Genomic DNA, 24921 nt, shown 5'->3' on the forward strand with positions numbered 1-24921 from the left:
GGTCATATTTGGTCAATCGAGAGACAGGAGTCCAGTGGCACCAGGCGGGTACTGAAGTTAAAAGTGGTTGCATTGCATAATCCGAATGTCACCTATTTAATCACGCTACCTTTCTTAGAGGAGCTTCCCAACTTGGATGACTATTATGGATTTGTGGCTATTTGCTTGTTTGCTGGACGACTGAGGTGAGTATGAAGGTCACAGGGGTTCCAGGCAGGGCTGCTAGAAGAAACCTGCATATTACAGTGGTCTGGGAAAGCAGTTTGATGGAGAATCCACTCAAGCCATCGTTAAGATCCTGAATATGCAGTGAACAACATTTCCTTGCATGAATGGTAGAAAATGACCCTACACGTTAGTCTGTCATGCTTGGTAGGAAACATATACAGGTATGTTACAGCATTTAGTAAGCCAAAGCTTACTATTCTCTGTGATTACAAACCCCCAAGAAATGTATGGCATTATGCCAGCTCCATTTGGTGCATCCACAAAATGTGCTCAAAGGTCAACTCTGAGCTTGCTAAGATGGCTAATGCAGTTTTCAGTATGCTTTCACCATACAAATTGTTCAAGAATAAGAAGCTCTGTCCGCTGTAGGGCTCAGCTGTAGAGAAAGTGTTCTGTCTGGAGACAGGCATGCTAGGCCCAGAGTTTTGGAAATTATTCCAGTCATATCAACAGCATCTATTGGCGGGGTCCGATGAAGTAAGTGTTGACGAAGGGTCAGGGCTAGCAATACGTATTGACTAACATCGATCATCCCATCCCTGTGGGCCATGAGGAAACGTGGCAAGAAGTAGGATAGGGAACTGGTGCTCTGTAGTAAAAGATACAGGCCTAAAATATTTCTAGGGATGTGAATATAATTTCTCTAAATGGGTCTTGAAATAAACAAATTAAGTAGAAGTGGATAGTGTAAAGCTTGGGAATATGGCCCTATGCTTTAAAAATCCATAATAAAGTGAATCCAGACATTTTGATTCCATTTCTTCTCCACATCTCTATAAAAAGCAAGTACAAAAGGAGAGTATGGGCTTGACAAAGTGACTTTTCCATAGAGTTTAAAGCAGCAATCTCACAGAAGTGGAGCGTAAGGCTTCAGACCAGTTTTCAGTAAGAGGAGCTTAGTCCCCAACCATGATTTGTACCTTCAAAACCAAATTAAACTTCTTCATGCTTCAACTGCTAAATGGAGCTAGTGCTGCCAAATCATCTTTGAACCATGTCTGGAGGCTGAAGGATGAAAAGCATTGATATTATTAATAATGATTGATAGCCATGGACATTACAGGGGATTTGTCTTCACTAACTTATGATAGAGTTATAATTCTCTTGAGGCAATTACAGACTTCTATTTACCACATAGTGTTGTGGCTTGGGGGAACATTAATTTACAGAAAGATGAGAGCATTGTGAGGCAAAATATTTTTCAGTATGTGGAAAATAAACCTCTCCACCACATTTGCTAATAAGCCTGTGACCCAAATGCTGATTAGGTCACATTAAAAAAGGGGAGTGTTATCACTGAAGAGTCAAACTGAGAATTCCTGAAAAGTTAGGCGTCTCTACAGAAATGAAGAGAATTGTAGTCATTTTACCAGGACAGAATTTGGCTTTGTAATTTTGCTTCTGAAAATAGGGTTACCATGCACAGCAGTTCTTGACCACTCACATCAACACATCTTTTTTTTGTTTGTTTGTAAATGCATTGCTTTTTAACAGTAGCAGTTTATTGTTCTTAAGGTCTAAGGATACAAACAAAGCAAGATCTCAAAAGGAGAGAGAACATTTTTTTATTAAAACTGGAAGAGTTGGAAAATGTAGTCAAGGCTTTGGTCATAAACATACTCCTTCAAATCCGCAATAAGGAATAAGGACTATTGAGAAAGAAAAGTATAAAGTTTTTGTTTGATTGGTTTTACAATACTGTACAATTTAGAACATTACTAGAAGCTCTGGCTTATGATTGAATATAGTGAATCTCTTGTACATTGCCTTAGATTTCTGTTTTGAATTCATATTAGAGTTTGTGCAAAGCTCTAATAACTAGAAAATAAACCAAAATAATCAGATATGAACTTCAACAATATGAACCTGTTATACTGAGTATAAGTGCCTGTTTAAAGGGATTTCTGTTCATCATTCTTTGTAATTCAGTGTGATATTGTATTCCATCACCAGCAGCTTAATTTATTTCTTTCACCATCTGCTCTTTTTTTTTTCTTCTTCCATGCCAAAAAATCAATAGCACTCAATGAGCAAAACGAAGCTATTCTGTAATTCAACGAAACTGGTTTTATGCTGTTGTTATTCAGAATATATTGGCTTATTTCTTACACTGGTTTTGTTTAGCTAACCAACCCTTTTGTTTTCTAAACCTGTAAAATTTGAAACAGTAAATACTGTGTGTGAGCTGCTAGTACCAGCGCTTTTGTGGCTGTTACTTCATGAGACATATATCAGGCCAGTTGGTTTTTAATTATAGGCAATAGCTAAAGCCTAATAATAAGTGTGGGTACCCTTGCCACAACTCTATCCGGCTCATCCCTTATACAGAGCAGGCTGAGCCACTTGCATAAACAGACCAGTAGTCAAAGCACTTTCCATGCCAAGCAGTATTAATCTAGCGATATCTCGAAATGTCCTTGTGTGTTCCCTGAACCGCCAAAATAATTATGTAAGTTTTGTGAGCTCCTAGAACTACAACTGTGCTCTCATTAACACCTCCTGTCCCTGTGGAGATATAAATATATATGAGTCTTCAGAATACAAAGTTTTAGATCAGAGCACTTTGCTGAATACAGGACCAAATGAAAACTAAAATCAGTAACGCAGAAACTCTCTTCGGGGTCTGAAATAGAGAAGTAGTAAGGACCACATGTGCTTGTTCATCAAGATGATGTCCATCCATCTGTGACAGGCTTACATAGAGAGCCTCATGCCATGTATTGTGAAGAAATGGTGGTAAATGAGAGGGTTTAGAAACCTCACACTGGAGCTTCAAAACTGTGATCAGTCTTCTGGCCTAAATTGGAATAAGTTGGACATAGGTAATTTAGCCATTGAAGTGCCATGACCCACAAAGCACTGTAGTATTTAGGCTCAGTTTGACAGTTGATTTTTAAGGCTAGATATCCTATGATCTTAAACTTGTTGCTTCTTCTGTGTAACATGATGTCACCGAATTTCACATCATAGTGTCAGTAAGTCCATATTTTCAGCTGAGTAGTTCTAAATGACATGCAGAAGATGGAGTATATGATTAGCCAAAAAATGCCGTGGCAAAACTCTCATAGTTCTTATTAGATTAGACTCACACTTTTCTGTATAAGAAAGGCTAGTAAAATATATTTTACTATGGAAAATATAGCTAGCTGCACAGAATTCCTTTCCACATGCACTTATAATTTAATACAATTCTTTCTTTCTACTAAATACTATTACTATAATGCCAGGAATTATGTTGGATTTCAGGTTCATATCCCAACTGTACAATTCAGGATATGCTTCAGACCTGTTTATTCAAATAATTTTATTCAGACTGTGGCTAAAATAAACAGAGAAGCAATTTGAAGAAACTCGACGCAGGTTTTTCTGAAAGTCTAGTAGACATAATGATTAATATTTCCAGGAAGGCTGATGATTAGAGAAAATAATGGTATAGAGAAGAGCTTTCAGAAAAGAAGAAGAAAAAAGACGGAAAAGAGCTCTTACTGAAAATTGCTGGTAACCTAAACCACCTGCAAAAATACAGTATTTGCAATAGAAGACCTTAAAGTTGAAACAGAAGTGAAAATAATACAATTATTAAATTAAGGATAATTGACAGATAAAATAAAGTGATTGATAAATGGCAATAGTGTGCTTGCTGTTTTTCCTCTCTGATTTCAAACAGAACATGATATTCATTAAGGATTCATTCAAACGGGTGTGATGAAAGACAGAAAACTAGCAGGAAAAATATATCATGGCTTTACACAGTTATCATTATAAGATGTAGCTCTTTGTCAGTTACCAATTCATCAGCACTGAGAGTGCTTGCCTTCAGTACCTAACAACATCCTCATGCTAAGAGTGCTCTTTTCTCTTGAAGTCTCATTTATCTTCCTACACAGGTCATTAAAGTTTGAACCTGCGTGCTTGAAGTTGTGTCTATGGTTGCCACTTTCTCTGCATCCACCCCCACGCTGTTCTTGTGCTCCTGAGATCTCTTGATTTCAACAACAGCAGCAGCAGCAGCAAGAGTACTGGAGTTTTTGCTGGTAGAAAACTGAGGAAAGATTTTGTTTTAGTTTCATCTGAGTTTCTAATTTTAACAAGTTGCAATAGTTTTCCCTAAGCTACAAGGTCTCGCTTTTAGTGGGACTTGGTAAGTCTTAGAGCGTCTGCTCTCAGCTACATAACACATAGTACACATACATTGCCATTATTTGGATATTTTTCCTTGCTTTGCTGTTCACTGGTTCTGTTTTAGGTGCCTGTGTGCCATGACAGAACACCCTAATTCATCGTTGTGCTTGTGCCTTCCTACTTGAGGGAAGAAGTTTACCCTGTGGACTGCTGTAACAATGGTGGGATATATAAACAAAAAAGGTTTGAATTTCTATGCGAAAACTACATGAGTTGTTAAAATGAGAATATAAGTAACTGCATGGGAAACTGGATATCAGAGATGTCCATGTGCTCCTGAGCTTTTGGCCTTCTCCTTATTGACGGTGAGAGGGGTGTCAGTTATTACAGAATCACAGAGTAATTTAGGTTGTAAGGGACTTCTGAAAGTCACCTAATTTAACACCGAACCCCTGCCCCAAGCAAGGCTGACTAAATCAGGTTGCTCAGGGCTCTGTCCAGACAACTCTTGAGTGTCTTCAGGTTGGAAATTCTACAGCCTGTCTGGGCCTCTCTGCCCGTGTTTGGCCACTTTCACGCTGAAGAAGTTTCTCCTGATTTCTGGTCAAGATTTGCTGTGGTGCCTCTTGTCCTGTCACTGCGCACCTCAAGGAGAGTGTTTTCTCGGCGTCCCGCCCCGCCCGCCCCCCCACCGCCGCCGGAGCGGGGCAGGACGCGGAGCTGCAGCGCCCGGTGCGCGGTGCCGAGGGGCCGGTTCCCGCCCGCCATCGCCTGCGGCGGGAGGAGCTCGTGGGCAGCGCCGCCCGCCCCGCCCGCCCCTGCCGCTGCGCCCCGACCGGCCGGGGGGGCTCGGCTCGGCCCGGCTGCGCTCGGCTGGACTCGTTCCGGCTCGGCTGCGCTCGGCTAAGCTCGGGTCGTTTCGGCTCGGCTCGGCTGCTCTGGGCTCGGCTTGACGGGGCTCGGCTCGCCCGGCTCCATACCACTCGGCGGGACTCGGCTAAGCTCGGGTCTTTTCGGCTCCGCTCCGATCCGCTCCGATCCGCTAGCTGGGCTGGGCTCGGGTCGTTTCGGCTCGGCTCGGCTGCTCTGGGCTCGGCTCGACGGGGCTCGGATCGCCCGGCTCGACACCACTCGGCGGGACTCGGCTAAGCTCGGGTCGTTTCGGCTCCGCTCCGATCCGCTCGTCTCGGCTGGGCTCGGCTGGGCTCGGCTGCGCTCGGCTCCGCTGGACTCCGCTCGGCTCGGATCGGCGGGACTCGGCGGGACTCGGCGGGACTCGGCGGGGCGGGTCTGGGCCGGGCCCGGTGCCGGTGCCGCAGCCCCCGCGCAGGCGAACCGGCCCGGGCGCTGCCCACGCAGGAGCTCTCCTCGGGCGGGTCCCGGGACACCCCTGCCGAGCTCCGCCGAACCCCCCTCGCTGGGCGGCAGCCGGCGGGACCGAGAGACCCCGGCGGGCGCAGGGCAGAGGCGCGGCGGTCCCGCCCCGCCCCGCCCCTCCCCGCCCCTCCCGGGACAGAGGGGTCCGCAGCGGCTGTCCCGGGGCTGCTGCCCCACGCCCACCCGTGCGGCGGCACCGAAGCGGGTGGAAGAGGCCCCCGGCTGCCGACCCCACACGCGCCCCCCCGCAGGAGCTCCCGGGCCGAGGGGGCCCTGGCCGGGGACGCCCGGCGGGCTCCAGCCCCGGGACGCGGAGCAGCTCCCACGGGAGACGGTGCCGCCGCCGCCGCCGAGCCCCGCTGCGGGGAGCGGGGTGGGGAGCGTCCCGCCGGCGACCCCCCACGTCCCGGGTGGGCAGCGCGCGCGCGCACCCGCGTGTGCATTTGCTTTTCCGCCTTTCGCAGCAGTTTGGAATAACGGGGCGGGGGGGGACGGAGCCGGGGCGGGGGGGCGGGCGCGGCCGGGGTGCAATTTCTCCTTAATAATGTCATAGTCCCGATTCTTTGCAGTAAAACACATTATCATTAAATTGCCATGACGGCTCTGCTCCGCTCTGAATTGTTTATTGCATCGGGATTTCAAGCGGAAAAAGTCTCCAACTCCAATCATCAAGAAAAAGCACCAAAAAAGGCAAAGTGTCCATTGGAAATGCTGAGAAACACTTCAGTAACTCCTGAATATATTCCCTGTTTTCACTGTGAGACTCCAGCTCTGAAGGGGGGAAGCAGAATACAGAGATCCGGTAATACCACACTATACCATCTCTAATTCACGAGAGAGAAGCGTAATACGCAGCAAGCTGCAAATACAGTGCTCTTCAGCATTTCATTCCCTTTTTTTCGATCCATTGCTGGGTTGGGGTTGGCTTCCCCCCCCCCCCCCCCTTTGAGCTGTATGAAACAACTTGGCTTACCTGGAGGTGCACGGCGCTTGTGTTCTAGTTCTAGCTTCTGCTGCGCGTTCTTCCTGCAAAGAAGAAAACAGTAAAAGCTCAGATCGGCACCGTGCTCCACACTTGACAAGCTCTGAACTCCTCGGTGTTCCATGGATGATTTCCGTTTCTTTTTAAAATAAAATTCTGTGACCAGTGCCTGACCACAGTCTCTCAGCTCAGGGTGGAATGGAGGGTGGGAAAAAACCACCAGATTAAAGGAGAGTTCCTAAAGAAGAGCATAAGAGTTCCTGCACACGAGTGCCTGGATAACAAGGGATCTAATCGCTGGGATCAACCTCTGGTGAAGCTCGGACTGAGATCCAGTTCGGACTAAGAATGATCCCACTCTGTACTGGGAGGGGGCCAGGGGATCCAGTTTGGACTGGGACAGGGCCCAGTCTGTCCTGGGAGGGGGCCAGGGGATCCAGTTTGGACTGTGAATAATCCCAGTCTGTCCTGGGAGGGGGCCAGGGAATCCAGTTTGGACTGGGACAGGGCCCAGTCTGTCCAGGGTGGGGGCCAGGGGATGCAGTTTGGACTGGGACAGGGCCCAGTCTGTCCTGGGAGGGGGCCAGGGAATCCAGTTTGGACTGGGAATGATCTCACTCTGTACTGGGAGGGTGACAGGGGCTCCAGTTTGGACTGGGACAGGGCCCAGTCTGTCCTGGGAGCGGGTCAAGGAATCCAGTTTGGACTGGGAATGATCCCAGTCTGTCCTGGGAAGGGGCCAGGGGCTCCAGTTAGGACTGGGAATGATCCCAGTCTGTCCTGGGAGGGGGCCAGGGAATCCAGTTTGGACTGGGAATGATCCCAGTCTGTCCTGGGAGGGGGCCAGGGGATCCAGTTTGGAATGTCAGTGATCCCAGTCTGTACTGGGAGGGGCCAGGGGATCCAGTTTGGACTGGGACAGGGCCCAGTCTGTCCTGGGAGGGGGCCAGGGGATCCAGTTTGGACTGGGACAGGGCCCAGTCTGTCCTGGGAGGGGGCCAGGGGATCAAGTTTGGACTGGGACAGGGCCCAGTTTGGACTGGGAGAGGGCCCAGTCTGTCCTGGGAGCAGGTCACAGAATCCAGTTTGCACTGGGAATGATCCCAGTCTGTCCTGGGAGGGGGCCAGGGGATCCAGTTAGGAATGAGAATGATCCCAGTGTCTCCTGGGTGGGTGCCAGGGGATCCAGTTTGGACTGGGAATGATGCCAGTTTGTCCTGGGAGGGGGCCAGGGGACCCAGTTTGGACTGGGACAGCGCCCAGTCTGTCCTGGGAGGGGGTCAGGCGATCCAGTTTGGACTGGGAATGATCCCACTCTGTCCTGGGACGGTACAGGGCATCCAGTTTGGACTGGGACAGGGCCCAGTCTGTCCTGGGAGGGGGCCAGGGGATCCAGTTTGGACTGGGAATGATCCCAGTCTGTCCTGGAAGGGGACCAGGGCATCCAGTTTGGACTGGGAACGATCCCAGGCTGTCCTGGGAGTGGGCCAGTGGATCCAGTTTGGACTGGGACAGGGCCCAGTCTGTCCTGGGAGGGGGGCAGGGAATCCAGTTTGGACTGGGAATGATCTCACTCTGTACTGGGAGGGTGACAGGGGCTCCAGTTTGGACTGGGACAGGGCCCAGTCTGTCCTGGGAGGGGGCAAGGGGATCCAGTTTGGATTGGGACAAGGTCCACTGTGTAACGGGAGGGGGCCAGGGGACCAGTTTGGACTGGGACAGGGCCTAGTCTGTCCGGGGAGGTGGCCAGGGGCTCCAGTTGGAACTCGGAATGATTGCCGTCTGTACTGGGAGGGGGCCAAGGGATCCAGCTTGGACTGGCAATGATCCCAGTCTGTACTGGGAGGGGGCCAGGGGATCCAGTTTGGAATGGGAATGATCCCCGTCTGTCCTGGGATAGGGGCCAGGTGATCCAGTTTAGACTGGGAATGATCCCAGTCTGTACTGGGAGGGGCCAGGGGATCTAGTTTGGACTGGGACAGGGCCCAGTCTGTCCTGGGAGGGGGCCAGGGGCTCCAGTTTGGACTGGGACAGGGCCCAGTCTGTCCTGGGAGGGGGCCAGGGAATCCAGTTTGGACTGGGACAGGGCCCAGTCTGTCCTGGGAGGGGGCCAGGGGCTCCAGTTTGGACTGGGAATGATCTCACTCTGTACTGGGAGGGTGACAGGGGATCCAGTTTGGACTGGGACAGGGCCCAGTCTGTCCTGGGAGGGGGCCGGGGAATCCAGTTTGGAATGGGAATGATCCCAGTCTGTCCTCGGAGGGGGCCAGGGGATCCAGTTTGGAATGTCAATGATCCCAGTCTGTACTGGGAGGGGCCAGGGCATCCAGTTTGGACTGGGAATGATCACACTCTGTCCTGGGAGAGGGCCAGGGGCTCCAGTTTCGACTTGGACAGGGCCCAGTCTGTCCTTGGAGGGGGCAAGGGTATCCAGTTTGACTGGGAATGATCTGTGTCTGTCCTGGGAGGGGGGCAGGGGATCCAGTTTGGTCTGGGAATTATCCCAGTCTGTACTGGGAGGGGGCCAGGGGATCCAGTTTGAACTGGGAATGATCCCAGTCTGTCCTGAGAGGGGGCCAGGGGATCCAGTTTGAACTGGGAATGATCCCAGTCTGTCCTGGGAGGGGGCCAGGGGATCCAGTTTGAACTGGGAATGATCCCAGTCTGTCCTGAGAGGGGGCCAGGGGATCCAGTTTGAACTGGGAATGATCCCAGTCTGTCCTGGGAGGGGGCCAGGGGATCCAGTTTGAACTGGGAATGATCCCAGTCTGTCCTGGGAGGGGGCCAGGGGATCCAGTTTGAACTGGGAATGATCCCAGTCTGTCCTGGGAGGGGGCCAGGCGATCCAGTTTGAACTGGGAATGATCCCAGTCTGTCCTGGGAGTGGGCCAGGGGATCCAGTTTGAACTGGGAATGATCCCAGTCTGTCCTGGGAGGGGGCCTAGGCTCGAGGCCTTGTAACTGTCCTGTGCTCTCACTGACTCACTTACTCTGAATCTTTGAGAACTGAGTGGCTTTAGGTTGTACAGTATTTGAACAAATATTACTGCCTAAGACTAGATTAGTCTGAGAAGCTGTGCTTACCTGAAACATGTCATTAAAGAGTTTTAAAGACCCCTTTGCTTCCTGCCTGATGAAGAATGTCTGCTTTTGCTTTTTTATCAAAGTCTTTCTAAATACTTCACCGTGTTCCATGGGAGATCATAGTGACCGCTGCGGAAGAAAATGACTTGTTATGGCTGACCTGCAACTCTAAATGTACTCCTGGTAGAGGCCACTATGGTAGAGCACAAGTTAGAGCCGAACACTGAAGTGGATTTCTTGTCACTTTGTCACTTGCAGCTTCCTGCGCTACCATGGCCATTTACCACACTGCAGTGGTTACCAGCGGGGGCATCACCACAGAACAGTGGTGCACACCGCTCCTTTCTGAGGAAGGTTGATGTTGTGAACGTAGGGGAGCGATTTAACCACTTACTTCCATTGGTAAATTCGTATTTCTAGCAGAAATTCTTTTATTTCCTACAGTTAGGGAAAAAAATCCTCCCACCTGATACGCGTTACATAGGTAGTATAACTGAAAAAAATTTGCATCCTCCTGTTCATAAAGCTACTGTGAAAACTCAGTTCAGTTAACAGCACTTCTCAAATGCAATTTTTGTACACTTACTATATGTATTTACAGTGGAATTCCTCTCGGAAAAGTGTGCAAGGTAAATATGCAGTAGAAGGCAACAGTGCTTTAATGAAGAGGAAAAGTTAATGTCTGGGGGAAGGAAAAGTGTGTAGGAAGAGGGGAGTCCCTGTGGTTCTTAGGTGCCACTCAGAGCTTCGGTGAATACCTTCTCCATCTTCTGCTGTGTGGATGCTATTATCCCTGAATTCATGGGTTGTATGGATTTCCTGTCTTGTGACAGATGGGTGAAGGCAGCAAATTCTGTGCCTGAGCCTTAGTCCCTGTGCATACAGGTGTTGTAAATACTCTGGTTTTCTAAAACAATCAAAATATGATCATATAGAAAGGTTAAATTTGATTAATAAATAAAATAATAAAATACAAAGGCATAAGTTAGGATTGTTCAGTTAGAAACAATAACCATAGGAACCTCACCAGGGAGTCGCTGTTCCATACCAAGGAACTAACAGTAACGAGATGCAACGATGAAGAATTGAATAGAAAAGTCTTGTTTGAGTCCTGTGACAATGTGACCTGATATGCACCAGTGATGCTGCTTGGAAAATTCCTTACCTTTCCCACCTTGATTCAAATATCAAGAATGCCAATCAATAAATATTAATAGAAATAACCATTGATTGTTTTAAGGATGGATATTGGTAGAATAGTATAATCCAGAGAGCGATTAATAAAAATTAAATTATATATATTCTGTATGAAGGTAACTAGGTATGAATTATCTGTGATTTAATGATAAACTAACTGTTGAACAATGTAGCATCATGAATAGGTAGAATTTGCTTGTCAAGACAATGATAAGTTGTAGGCCTGATCAGTAAACTGAGGAAAACTTAGGAAGATTCAAGAATGGAATTTTACAACCAAGCTCAGCATGCACAAAGATTGGGTTCAACTAAAGGACACCATGAGGAAGACTATGGACGACCACCAGAGGACGTCAGACGACGACCTGTGTACCTGAAGGTGCATGCGTCACGAGCATTTACATATATTAATGAGTTCTCGGAAACGGTATGAGTATGTTAATTGTTTATTGGAAATGTGATGAATATGTATACTTTGATTGTAAATAACTTTTTTAGCAGAGAAACTAAGCACGCACACGAGGTGGAGTGATCCCCTGTGCGTCCAGCGCTGCAATAAAGAAGTGTCTGCTCACCTACATACATTGTGTAGGTGAGTTTTTATATTACAGATTTGTAACACAGGGAACAGTGAAGTTGTAAAAGAATGGGAAGGGGTGGGGGGAGCTATCGGCCTAGATCATCTCTGCCTAGAAAACCAGAAATTTTAACTAAGTCATAAGTAGGTTCTGACACAAGTTTTGTTTAAAAGAGAAGTAATTGAGCAAGCAAGACAGTAAGAATTACCTTCTTTGTAAGGTGTTGATGAAAGGTTGGGTGGAGCCAGACAAACTCCACTATTTCATCTGTTGGATAGCATTGCCCTCATCTGACCTAGGCACAGACCACAAGTTTGGGACACGGAGAATTCGTGGTTTGATGGTCACAGTGACATCTCATTGGGCACACGGAGACTGCATGCCTCTCAGCCGGGTTAAACGAGGCCTTCTGGACTTCTGTTAAATGCCAGGAAGACTGATACTCTCCTGGCAGTGCAGAAATGAGAAGTTGCAAGCTTCTGGAAGATTGCATTGGGTTAAAGATGAGGTCACTTGCATCTTTAATGCAGCGTGGATGCGGCAGAGCGGGTGGCCTGCGTGTCCACAGACCGGCTGGAGCCTTTTTCTCTGACTGAGTGCTTACGCTCGGAGCTGAAATGAGGTGTTCTCCGGGTCCTGATGGTTCCTTATGCCCTGACACAGTGCCCCTCCAGCTCTGCCTGTGCCTGATAGCTCAGCTGAGACGGGCCATTTTGTATAGCTTTGCTACAAGAAAACATTCACACATGTTTAATATTTTTAACATGCTTTACTGAACTTGTGATTATAAAGGCAATTTACAATAAAGCAATTAAATAAACAATAAGTTAAAACACCATACATTTACACAAAGTATTTCAAAGGGCTCAAATGACTATCAGGTTCCAACTCATTAAGACTTTAAAACAACATCAATCTTCAAAGTGTATCCACACCTATACTTAGCATTGTAACATGTTTGAAGACTCCCATCAACGATTAAGAGCACTGCACGAGACAGGCATGAATGATGTGCTTGAAGCTTCCTGGGAAATATGGGTTTTACCTCTAAATTGAATTGACTCTCTGGACAACAAATTGTAAACACTAGCAGCCTTTCTGGAGTACATGAGTGATACCCTTAGTGGGAACCAGTCTCCACGTCCCTCACTTAACACTGTAGTTTCACAAATGTTTCAGGTTAGTGCTGCCTAAAGACATACCCCACCTTTCTCCGGCCATCTGTTCCCACGCGCATCTCGTGCTACCCTTGAGCCAGTGCAAAGCACTTGTACATTTGCTCAGTGAACCGGCCAGGGAAACTGATTGAGCTTCAAGCTAATTCAGCAAACAAACATGGCAGAGCGCTAGCTGTAATTCTCCTTGATTTCCCTGGTCATGTTCGCTGTGCAGATGTGCTGGCACCAGAAAGACATCAGCACAGGGGAGAGACACAGTGCCTGGGAGCAGGAAGACTACTTCTGTAGGCAGCAGTACTGTTAAAAACACCAGTTAAAACCATCTTGTGGAACTACAGGGTTCAGCTTTTTCATTTTGAAACAAGAAACGTGTTTTCGAAACAATTTATAATGCCAATCAAATAGTCAGGAGCAAAATAGTGGACTATCAGAATAGACAATAACTTTTTATGATCTCTCTCACCCCTCTTTCTCTCTGCCTCAGCCAGCTGGTGCCCAGGGGTGGAGTGGACTTCAGGTTTTCATCTCGAAGGGTGTATGGTGTAGAGTGCAGGGCCACCAGGCCACAAACACAAAGCAATGCTCCAATACTGTAAACGGGATCTGTTCCTCCTCTCCGAGTACAGAAAGCCCACAGGATAGTTGGTACAACAGGGGCTGCTACAGTATCTCTTCTTTATTCCTGTCTTGACATACCCAAAGGCTTCATCATCATGAGGTTCTGTAAAATCACGTTCTTTCACGAAATAGTTTTCATTAACTCCGTGCTCCACCTTCCTGCATGGAGACTCCATAGGTGACAAAAGGATGGCAGCGTTTAGATGTCTTGGAGTTAAGTCCACTACGATACCAGAGTCACTGAACCTTCCAGGAGAAAATTCACCCAGTTCCTTCAGTGAAGACGGTGGGCTTAGAGGACAGGCATCTTGAGCTCTGAAGATGTTTTGAATGAGCTGCTCCACATCTAGGCTAGATGCCACCACGTCAGTCTGGATGGCCTGTTCCACCATCACGTTGCTGACTTTCTCCTCCTCCTGGAAAGAAGTTAGTTTCTCATCCAGAACATTTTCAAGCATCTCTTGATTCAGAGCAGAACTGGAGGGAGCTGGATCACTCAACTCAGAGGTTATGGTGGTCAAACTGTCTTCACAGGAATCAGTCCCGTTAGCTGTGCCCTCATTAAGAAGCAGCCCACTATCTGCCACCTCCTCCAGAGCTTGGTCCTCTGTGGTGAGGCTGTCTGGCATTGTGGCACACAACACCAACGGCTTCCCCTCTGAGTCACACCTGTGCTCCAGGCACTGCTCATCTCTCACAGAGCTGCTCTGAGCCATCTCCATGCTCTGCAGCAAAGATTCCAGTTTCTTGTTTTCAATGCTAATGTCTATGAAGTATTGCTGCATTTTTTTGTCTTTCTCAGCCAAGCTGTTTTTCATGCTTTCAATAACCTGCTTGAGTTGTTTAACTTCCCTTCTTGCTTCCAAGGCGGCCAGCTCTGCCTCCACACGATGACACTCTTCCTCAACCCAGTCTTCCTTCATCCGTCCCAGCTGAGCTTTGAGTTCTTCTATTTCTGTTTCCCTGTAGCAAAATAAAAAAGTTATAAAGCTTCTGCTGACCGGTCAGTTAAAGAGTCAACATGAGGCTCCACTGCACTGGGATGGCTATGCTGCGGAGATGCTCCAAGAAAGAAGCAAGCTTTTCCATGCAGCACTTGCTGCTGCCTTGAACGGAGCTGGCAGAGATGTCAGTCGGCTGCCCAGACACGCCGGCTGATTGCTAACTAGAGTCACCAACCTCGCCACACAGCCAGCAGCCTTGTGGGCTGTGCTCTGATCCTGGACATTCTGAGGTGCAAGTGCTGGCTCTAGGTAAGGTCCAACCAGTGCAGCGCTTAACATCTCACCTACTGCCTCACCCTGGAGGAAATGGAAAGCTGGAGGCTGGAATGCTGCCTGGCAGAAAAGGACCTGGGGCTGTTGATTGACAGCCGGCTGAAGATGAGCCAGCAATGTGCCCAGGTTGCCAAGGCGGCCAACAACATCCTGGCCTGTATCAGAAATGGTGTGGCCAGCAGGAGCAGGGAGGTGATCGTGCCTCTGTACTCGGTGCTGGTGAGGCCGCACCTCGAATGATGTGTTCGGTTTTGGGCCCCTCACTACAAGAAAGACATTGAGGTGCTGGAGCGTGTCCAGAGGAGGAAGGGCAAGGAAGCTGGTGAGGGGTCTGGAGCACAAGTCTGATGAGGAGCGGCTGAGGGAACTGGGGATGTTCAGTCTGGAGAAGAGGAGGCTGTGGGGAGACCTCATCACTCTCTACAGCTACCTGAAAGGGGGTTGCGGAGAGGTGGGTGTTGGTCTCTTCTCCCAGGTGACTAGTGACAGGACTAGAGGAAATGGCCTCAAGTTGTGCCAGGGGAGGTTCAGGTTGGATATTAGGAAAAACTTCTATACTGAGAAAGTGGTGAAGCATTGGGACAGGCTGCCCAGGGAGGTGGTGGAGTCACCATCGCTGGAGGTGTTCAAGGAATGTGTGGACGTGGCATTGTGGGACACGGTTTAGTGGGCATGGTGGTGTGGGGTTGATGGTTTGACTAGCTGATCTCACAGGTCATTTCCAACCTTAATGATTCTGTGATTCTGTGAAATGAGGAACTGCTGCCTGGATGCGTCCCCTGTGCCTGCCAGCAGCTCGTCACGTACAGCCAGAGCCAACACTGGCCTCAGACAGCAGGAGGGCTCGGGGCTGCAGGCATCTGGCTTGCTTTGCACCCACCCAGCCCAGCGTGGAGCCAGAGGCTGCTGCCTTGACTTGCAAGCAAGTGGGGAGAGGGGGCCCTTACTGAGATCCAGCCCTCCCAGATGCAGAGGTCGGGCTATCCCGAGCTGGTCCAAGGGGTCCCTGGGACTCTGCCTTGGGGCTCCACTCAAACACCCCTTTGTGCCCGCCTGGGCTGTGTGTGCTGGAGAGCCAGCTCTCAGAGTGCAGCTTTAGTAAAAGAGATGACAGAGATGACGTCTGTTGCTGTGGAATGCACATTGCCGCTTTTTTGCTCAGCATCCATACAAAGGGCTCTTGCGAAAAAATCAGTATCTAAGCGACAAAACCACAAGCGGGCACACTGGTTGGTGTAAGAGCTTTTCTTTCATTAGGGGAGAAGGGGGACAGCTGTAGTCATCTTTCACTGAATCAAGCAGAACAGGAGACTAAGGTAATAACATGCTTGCAAGTCGAAACTCTTATGTAGAAAAGGTCTCAATGCTAAATCAGACTGGTAAAAAATGACCCTTTAAAAACATTCTGCTAGGGAAGTTCAGAAAAGGGAAAAGAGGCAGCCATATTCATAACTAAACTGCATGGTACGTATTCACGGAGCACGCTATGAAACCTGAAATACCTGAAACGACCCTAATCAGATTGATCATATTTCAAATTTCTTAATGAAGACTTTATGTGGTCCAGAAATGAGTAAAAACATTCAGGATTCCCACCCCTAATTGCTCCTGAATTAGTCTTTCTAATTCTGATTTCTGAAGTGAAATATACCTTTCTTTAAGTTTGCTCTCAGATTCCTTCAGCTTTGTTTTCAAATGCCGCACTGTAAGTTCCTTCTGCTGCAGAGGAGTCAAGCACTGCTCTGGATTTTCTGGCTTCATGCTGTGATTGTCACCACAAGAAATGGTGACAAGAAAAAAAAAATCAAACCATCACATAACATCACTCCTACAGTTCTTAAGTCCTGGCAAAAAGAAAAACATCCCATACACTAATACAAAGCTTGACTCATTTGGGGCTCCTCACCGCCTGCACAAGTGACTCCCTCCGGCAAATCAAAGTACTTGAGGAAATGGCTGATTTGTGGCTATGTGCAAAATTTGCTATTTGTTATACTTGTCTTCAGTGCAGGGAGACATTTAACTTTAAAACACCCAGCCAACCCCTCACCCTAAACAGGTGGTGTGCCCAAGGGCAGGCAGCCGGGCCACCGGCAAAGGCACCCAGCTGCAGACACGGTCAGGTGAGGTAGTGTAGGGACTGCGTTCAGCTCCACATGTGAGGTAGGAAGCTGAGCACCCTGAAACCTAGATTCATCCTGTCTGGCTTTAGGTGCATATCTGACATGCTTGGCTGTTGAGTTGCCTGAGAGAGAGAGAGAGAGAGAGAGAGAGAGGGCAACAGCAGCAGCGTGGTGGCAATTTCTTCTCTGCAATACGTGTTGCATGCTCTGACAGGTATCTGTTTTCTTTCCTGTACGGGAAACTGCACAGAGAGGTGCCTAAGGCTGAGCAGGGTGAATTTTCACCTGAGTGTATCATGTTTTCTATACTACCCCATCCAAGACTCTCCAAAGCGAAAGGACCCTTATACAAAAGAACCAGTAAATCCACATGGGAATTGATGCCCTGAAACCACATGAAGGAGCCTGCCTTGGGGTGAAAACCAACTATAACGGGCTTTGACTAAAAGTAACCTTGAGTTTTACAGTGCTGGAACAATAAAGCTTTTACAGGGGATGGAGCACCCTGTTGACTGGCGAGCCACCAATATGAGGAGTCACACCTATGCTGAGGAGCAAGTTGACCTGCACGGCAACCCAGACAGCCAATGCCACATTACCGTGCAGAGACGGTAAGTCAGCGTGCTGAACACTGGCATGCTGAAATAAAGACTTGCCTCATCACTGAGCTGCTGTCGCTTCCTTTGCATGAGCCTGACTTGCTCCTGCTGGCTGAAGAAGCCCCGTAATTCTGGCGGACGTTAGCAGGACACAGCTGGCTTTTGCCCAGTCTTGACAAAGGGTCCTTTTCACGAGAAGCAGGTGGGCTGGCTCTGGACTTGTAGGATAAGGATCCATTATTCCGACCATAAGGGCCACGACTGCAGGGGAAGCAACACGGTTAAGGCATATTGGATTATCCTCATCACGCAACCCATTATGTGTCTTATTTTACACACAAAGTTGTCTAAACACTAAAACAGACAGGTAACTGTGAGTGGCCGTGAAGAAAGTCAGTCCCAAAGTCATCAGCCACTGCACGTTCTTTCACTGACTGTGGGGCACTCAGTCTGAATTACGTGATCTAGGAAAACCTCAGCCATTTTCACATTTCTCAGTGGATAGCACGATTCCCAGTGACTCCATCAGATCATCCACGTTCCCTGAACCTCTGACTCCATTAAGTAATGAGAGAACTGCAGCCTGGACTAGTGCCAAAAGAACCACACTTCAGCCTTTCCCAGCCAGGTCTGCATAGAGATGCCTGTCCACGGAGGTCTGCTGTAAGACTGCTTTCAAGCTCCTCAGCAAGCAGCCTGAAGGATCACAGCGTGCAGTGAAAACAGATTTTGGTTGAGCCACTGTTCTTTCCTGCCTTTGGCATACCGGCTGCTTCAGCTGCCATTGTCAGCTATTCACTTGCTTAGATATAGTTCGAAACCCACTGTGAGCAGTCTGAAAGAGTATTAAAAAAGCACAGCCTTTTCTTTCTTCCTTTCAGTTTGCCCTCATACATATCTACCTTTCTTTTCCCACTCTTTACTAAATAATCGGACTGTCAACTGTGTGCTTGACAGCAATTGGTATCTGCATTGCCTGACAGCTGCCAAAGGGCTGGGGTGCTCTGAGGACAGCTTCTCGAGGGGCATTCCTCACTTGCTTTGCCTTCTGCCCTACTACGCTGCTAACTTCGTCCTCTCATGCCAGTTGTTCTTCTAAACTGTAACGGAAGGGCTGGTTTCAAAAAAATATGGTAAAAGGCAAATCCAGACAGCAAAAGAGAAACCTTAAACATAAAAATTGAAATACCACAGAATTATGAAGCAAGCTCTCTTCTCAAAATCATCTGACTTGGTTTCCTCCCTTCTCCGAAAATGGAACAGTTTATAAGGAACAGGTGGTTGAGTGGCTGCTGCAGACCTTCATCGCACTGCTGCCGTTTGGGTCATTTTATAACCATTTCACAATGAAGTGCAGGACTGTGGCTTGTGACAACGTGGAAACGTTTCACAGCGACTTAAGCCAAACAGTTAAAAGAGAACATATTGCAAAGGAGACATCTCTTTCCACTCGGTACAGTACAGCATCAACTCTTGTGTGAGGCAGAATTTGCCCAGACTGTGCGTAACACAGCCACGCATTTGAAGGAGCATTCTTACAGAGGAATTCTGTCCAATTAAGTAGGTCAGTATGCTCTAACGTAAAGTTACATTTAAATGCACAATAATCTATGAAATGATACATCATCTTACTGCAAGTAAGGTGATTTTAGGGCTTCATATTATATCTAGTATTGCTTTCTCCCCCAGCCAGTACCTTTACTTATTAGGTTTAACCTAGAGAGCACTTCAGTAACATTTATTTTTCCAACAGTCTCATGACACAGACAGGAAACTGCTCATTAAGCATCATTCTGCCAACCTCTGTACACTGGGGCAAGCTGCGACCTTGGAGACGTGCGTGCCTTAAGCACAGGGCTATCCCACTGCCAGTCCCAGCCTGCCTGCCAGCTCTTCCACAAAGGGCAGGAAACCAGTCCTGTCAGTTTGAACTCTGGTTTTGGTCTCCAAACACAGCATTTGTATTTTTTTTTTCTTCTTTCTCATATCACAGGTCTCATCAACATAAGTACTGCCCAAGAGCACAGCATCACCCAAATTGTTTTAAAACTCACAATACTGCTATTGTCTGTATTAGCTGCAAGACCTTACAGAGTAGTCTACCTCTGCACTAGTGACACCTGCACTATTCACGAAAGATTGCTTTGCTTACTTGAGAGAAAAAGAAGATCTTTTGCTTCCAGCAGCAGACACGTGGACTTCAGGCGCTGAAATACCGCCCATGCTGCTTGAAGAGCTGAAATCGGCTTCACTCCCTGGCAAGGAAAAGGGAAGAGTAAAAACATGATGATAACTCAAAGTCTGTTTTCAAAATAACAATGAATCCCAAGCATCCTTCCTTCGTCCGTCCTGTGTGCATTTTAGAAGTTGCATGAATTTTCAAACATCCCTGAGGACAAGCGCTGGGCTTGTTCCAGATTTTCAACGTGTCTTCAGAACCGGCACTTCAACAAGAGCAGAAAAAACATTTGAACACAAAACCCTCATGCTACAGAAGCCATTGTAGGACGCGGCCAGGAACATTTGTTGTGACAACCTGTTTGCTTTCTCACAGCCATCAGCACGTGAATGAGGCTGCTCACGTGGCTCCGTCAGAAGCCCAGTGATTCGGAACACACAATTGTGATGTCAAATGAGAACCAAAAATAGAGCGAAGGCATCTAAAACACAACCTCCCCAGGATTTAGATATCTAGGTGCATAAATGCAAGTAAAATCCCAGTGTTTAAAGGGGCCAAATGTTCGAAATGCCACCACTATCTCTCTGCAAAGACCTGCTGAGGTCTTTATGGTCGAGCTTCCACTTTTGAGCCCAGTAACCACCGCTTACCCCATGCTCTTATACCACAGTGGAATCAAATAAGTGAGATTTGCATGACTAAGATAAAGACATTTGCTTCGCTTTCTATGCCTACACATAAATAGAGATACATAAACAGAAGGAACATATAGACATATGCACTCAATACTGCTCAAAAAGTGTTAAAAGGAATCACTCTGAGGGAAACAAATACTTTTAGGGAAGTAATCTGGCCACCAAAGAACAAAGGTCAGCGAACACTGAAGCTGTTTATGATTTGAAGTCAAACATGGCCAGAAAATGGAAAACCAGAGTTTTCTATTTTCTGTCTGAAATGATGCTTTCATTTTGAAAACTGTCAAATTTCTTTCTTCTTTTAAAAAGGGGTGAAAACATTAAAAAATCTCCCCAGTCATTCTAAAGATTTTAGGTTGAGTATCATCTCTGTTCAGTCTGAAACACAGGTTTTCTTTAATGTATTGATTTGGCAGCAAAGCCCCAAATCAGTTATTCCCATAGCTCCACTTTGAACATAACAGGGTGTCAGACAAAAAAAGAAATAGGGGATGTAAAGGAAAAGAGAACAGGGAATAATCTACCAATTCCTGAGTAAACATTGCTCAGAAAACAGTTCCAATCCCAGGATTCTCATTAAAAAGGCGTTAATAACCTGCAGGAATCCCAAAAAAGGTCAACAAAAATGGTAACACGATTACAGGGCACTGTTTAGGAAGGGAGATGATGGGAACTTGTGTGTTCTAAGATAAAAAGAAATACTGGCAACACAGGGAGGAGGAACACAGCTGGAAAACTGTAGAGGAACTGTAGAGAAAACCAGGTAACAGCAACACAGGATTCTGGCTGCAATGCGTGTTATTTCATGAAAAATGACTTGAAATAAAATCTGATGATTGGTGGGAGTTGTGCATAGTAAAATGTAGCTGGAGTAGGTTCAGAATACTTTAACCAGGGAATCAGAAAGCTATTTTAAACGTTGGCATAAATAATAAAGATTGTAATTTAAAAGCAGAGCACAAAAAAAATATCTCCCAAGGGAAGATTCATAACGGCCTCTTTCATATGCACAGTATTTCTTTCTGTGGAGGTGAAACGAGCTAAAAGTCACAGAAAACAGTCAGAAAGAGCAGAAAATTTGCTGCAGTAAATACCCAAATTGCAAAGCATGTTCTAGCTTGACCTCACGCCTATTTAAAACAAATACTTAAGAGTGTGCAGTGTGTGTAGCATCGGCTTCTCTTTTTTGACTCATCTTCCAGACTGCTTGAATATACAAAAAGGAATATTTTTGACTAAAGATCACAGCTATTGCCATCTTCCATACCTGCCTCAACTCTGACCTTGAAACCCCAGGGCCCTTCTTATGCCAGAACTCAGCCATCTTTTCCAGATGCAGGAGCACGTCCCCACAATCCCCACGAGACCTGCATCTATGCCAAAAGGCATGTGGAGCTAAAAGATGAATTGGCTGGCATGGGTCTCACCCTGTCCAGCAGCCCGGCGGCTCAGGCGCTCCCTGCAAAAGTCCCATCTCTGCATCCCCTACTCACTCAGCTTTGCAGTCAGAGCCGTGGCTTTCTCATGGACCAAGCGCAAGGCTATGCTCGAGGTGTCAGGCATCCTGAGGCGAGAACCTCCCTTTAACGGTGGGCATCCCACTCTCTGTAAATCTGGAGCAGTATCGAGACAATTAACGGGCCAGAGAGAGAGAGAGAGAGAAAGGAGTTATGGTGTGCCTGCTGGGAACTCGGCTTCAAACCCCCAACAAAACAGTTACTGAATTCTACGAAGGGGAACAGCTTCCCTGGGAGCAGACTCCCCGCATCACCTCAGTCTACCCAGCAGACTGCTGTTAGGGTGCCCTTCTTCTCTGTCCTCAAGTCCATCCTGCACACACATCTAAATAGAAATTTCTTTTCCCTTTACTGAACTAAGTGACAGGCATCTCCTTTTTTTTTTTTTTTTTTTTTTTTTTCCTTCTGTGAGGAAGGAGATAAGTACCTTACTGCAGAATATTTGTGCTCGACACCCTGAATTGCAGGTGGCCTGTGCCACCAGCCCAGGGCTGAGCAGTTCATTATTTAGGACAGATGGGACTCAGGCTTTTGCCTTTTACTTGCCCATTCCTCCTTTGTAACTTGCTGACTTCTTTTTTGCATCCTCCATTTTCGCTGTGACGTCTGGGCGCTTGCTACAGCCTAAGAGTCTTCTGAACAAAAGGAGAGATGTGTCTTGAGAGGCCACAGTCCAACCACTAATTGTCTACATCTCCACTAAGCAATGGCAACCATCATTTTTTAGAAGGGGGTGGCTCATAAAATTTGCGACACAGAATTAAAAGATCACTTTTCTAGGCCACTTGAATTCAACAGAAACTTGTAGATTTGCATTCAAACATACAAAACACTTCAAAGCCAAAACTGTAAGTGCTACTTAGCTTATTCTCCTTTGAAAGAAATGCTTGGCTATTTGAACATGTTTTCCACATCAATTCAACTAAATTTGTTTAAATTCAAACTTTAAATCGAAGAACTATAAAAATCCAAACTAAAGAAAATAGTGCTATGCTAATAATTTTTATCTAACTCTTAAAGCATCTTTTGCTCAAAATATTTATATTCCGATTACATTCCAGAATTCTCTCTCGGATGTTACGGAGCACCTTTTTCACTTCAGTGCAATTTAGTTAGCTTATGTTCTAAAAATACTTCATGCCTGCTGACTAACAAAATTCATGGTGCGAAATGAGATACAGAAATTTCCCTGTGCAATGCTAGGCGCCTTGGGCAGCGGTCCTCAGAAACAGGACAAACAGAGAGTGCCTAAGCTTATCAGGGATGAACAGAAGAGGAAAAGGCATCTAATTAGACCTACTTGAAAGATCCAAGCGTGATCTTCAAACACCAACTTTCTTCGGCAGCTGAATGTCCAAGACTGACTTTCCTTTCTGTTAAACAAAAAAAAACCAAAAACCCTAAACAAACAAAAAAGGAGAGATAAAAGAGACAGAGACTGTATTTGGCTTCCATAAGGGCTAACAGCAGAGCTGTCAGAGACCTGATGAGGACCACAGGAGACTGGGGTGGGATTCATCTGACTAAACATGAATGTCTCTAACGTAGACACCCACGTCTGAGCCAACCTCGGTCCCATTTTTAGACAACGGAGAGTTACTCAGTAGAACCAGTGAGTTCAAGGCACTGCTTACCTTATCCTAAAGTAAATGCTTACATATTTGGGCAGAAAGACCGCGCACTAGAGTCACTGATTTTATTTGTTATATCTCCTTTAAAACAAAATAGGACCTCAGTCCACTTCTGCAGGTGGAGACAATTACAGCTACATTACAGATACACAGCTGAGGTCAGACAAATGACAGTCCATCTCTGCTCTATCCAATTTGGCTCAAGACCGTGAATTTACATCTCCCTCACCTCCCAAACAGCTCCCGTAACCCCCAGAAGAAGGGAAATGGCAGATTCACCTCTTAAAGCTCTTCCACTTAGGAAGTGGAAAGAGAGCCAGTCCCCACCCACAGCCCACAGCTCCTGAAGGTCATCTAAGGAGACCTGGAGATTCAAATGTCACCTCTTCTAAATCTCCAACACCGAGGGATTCATGCCAGAGAGAGGAGCTCCAGCGGGATCTACTGGCTGTGCCGGGTCCGTTGAGCCAACTGGGAGGGACCACTCACAAACTGCCACCGGAACCCAAACGTTCTGAAGCGTGCGGGGGAGGGCGGGGCTATGCAAATGACGGACCCCCAACAGCCGCATCCACCCCCCACCACCCACCAGACTTCACAGCGCTGGTGCCTTCCAGACCTCACAGCTCCAACTGCTACAGCACACCACACCTTCCCAGGGTGACCCCCCTCCATGCCCAACTCCAGGACGCAAGCTTTGAGGATAGCACGGGCTTGAACCCGGACACGGCGTCCTCGCTCCTGGAGGGCGAGATGTGCGTGTTCATCTCCCTCTGAAAGAGGAAAAAATGACTTTAGAAACCCTCAACCTGACACGACAAGAGCTTTAACTCATTTAAACCAGACACAGAAGATGTTTCTATGAACTTCTGATCCTAGTATTTAGGAACAAAAATACAGGCTTTAGACAAGTATGATTAATTGAAGGAAATCACGCCAGATAATCTCAATGCCACTTTAAAGAGGATTTCACATTGAAGCAAGCTGGGAGGGGATTTTGTCAGCCAGGAATCCATCAGCAAGCTCTTCAATCTTTAAGGGAACTGATTTTTGGAACACTGAAGGGATATTTTTAATGATAAAACCATTTACTCCAAGCAGGAGAAGATCATCCACTGTACACTCGCACTCTGCTATTCACACACCCCTCCCTCCCCGCCCTTTTTTTTTATTAATTAAAAACAAGTGCCACTAAGCAGTATTTCCGATGGAAGGCAAATGTGGGTAAGCCTTCCAGAAATACAGGCAGTTCAAAGCAATTGTCCTGTCCCACAGAGAGCATCCCAAAGGAAGACTGAGCTCCCCAACACGCTTTGCACAACTGCAACCCCTCCCCAGGAAGCCCAAAGAGAAACATGATGCTTTTGAAAAATCCCAGTCCTCCGCACTTGATGGTGTCAGAGCAAAAGTCTGGACAAGAACAAGAGCCCCACTTGAGGCTCAACAAAGCTGTATTTGATGCACAGTCTGGGAAAACCAGAGCCAGCAGATGAACTGAGAGCTTTTACAGAAGGCCTCAGACCTCCCAGCATCAGC

At 47.1% G+C, this 24921-nt stretch overlaps 1 pseudogene; it reads right to left on the reverse strand.

The window, feature by feature from the left end:
- The window catches only part of LOC132321026 (ATPase family AAA domain-containing protein 2-like), a 185476-nt pseudogene that overhangs the window by 116404 nt on the left and 44151 nt on the right, over positions 1–24921 (reverse strand).

This window comes from Gavia stellata, unplaced genomic scaffold (assembly GCF_030936135.1).
Source record: "Gavia stellata isolate bGavSte3 unplaced genomic scaffold, bGavSte3.hap2 HAP2_SCAFFOLD_38, whole genome shotgun sequence".
NCBI lineage: Eukaryota > Metazoa > Chordata > Aves > Gaviiformes > Gaviidae > Gavia > Gavia stellata.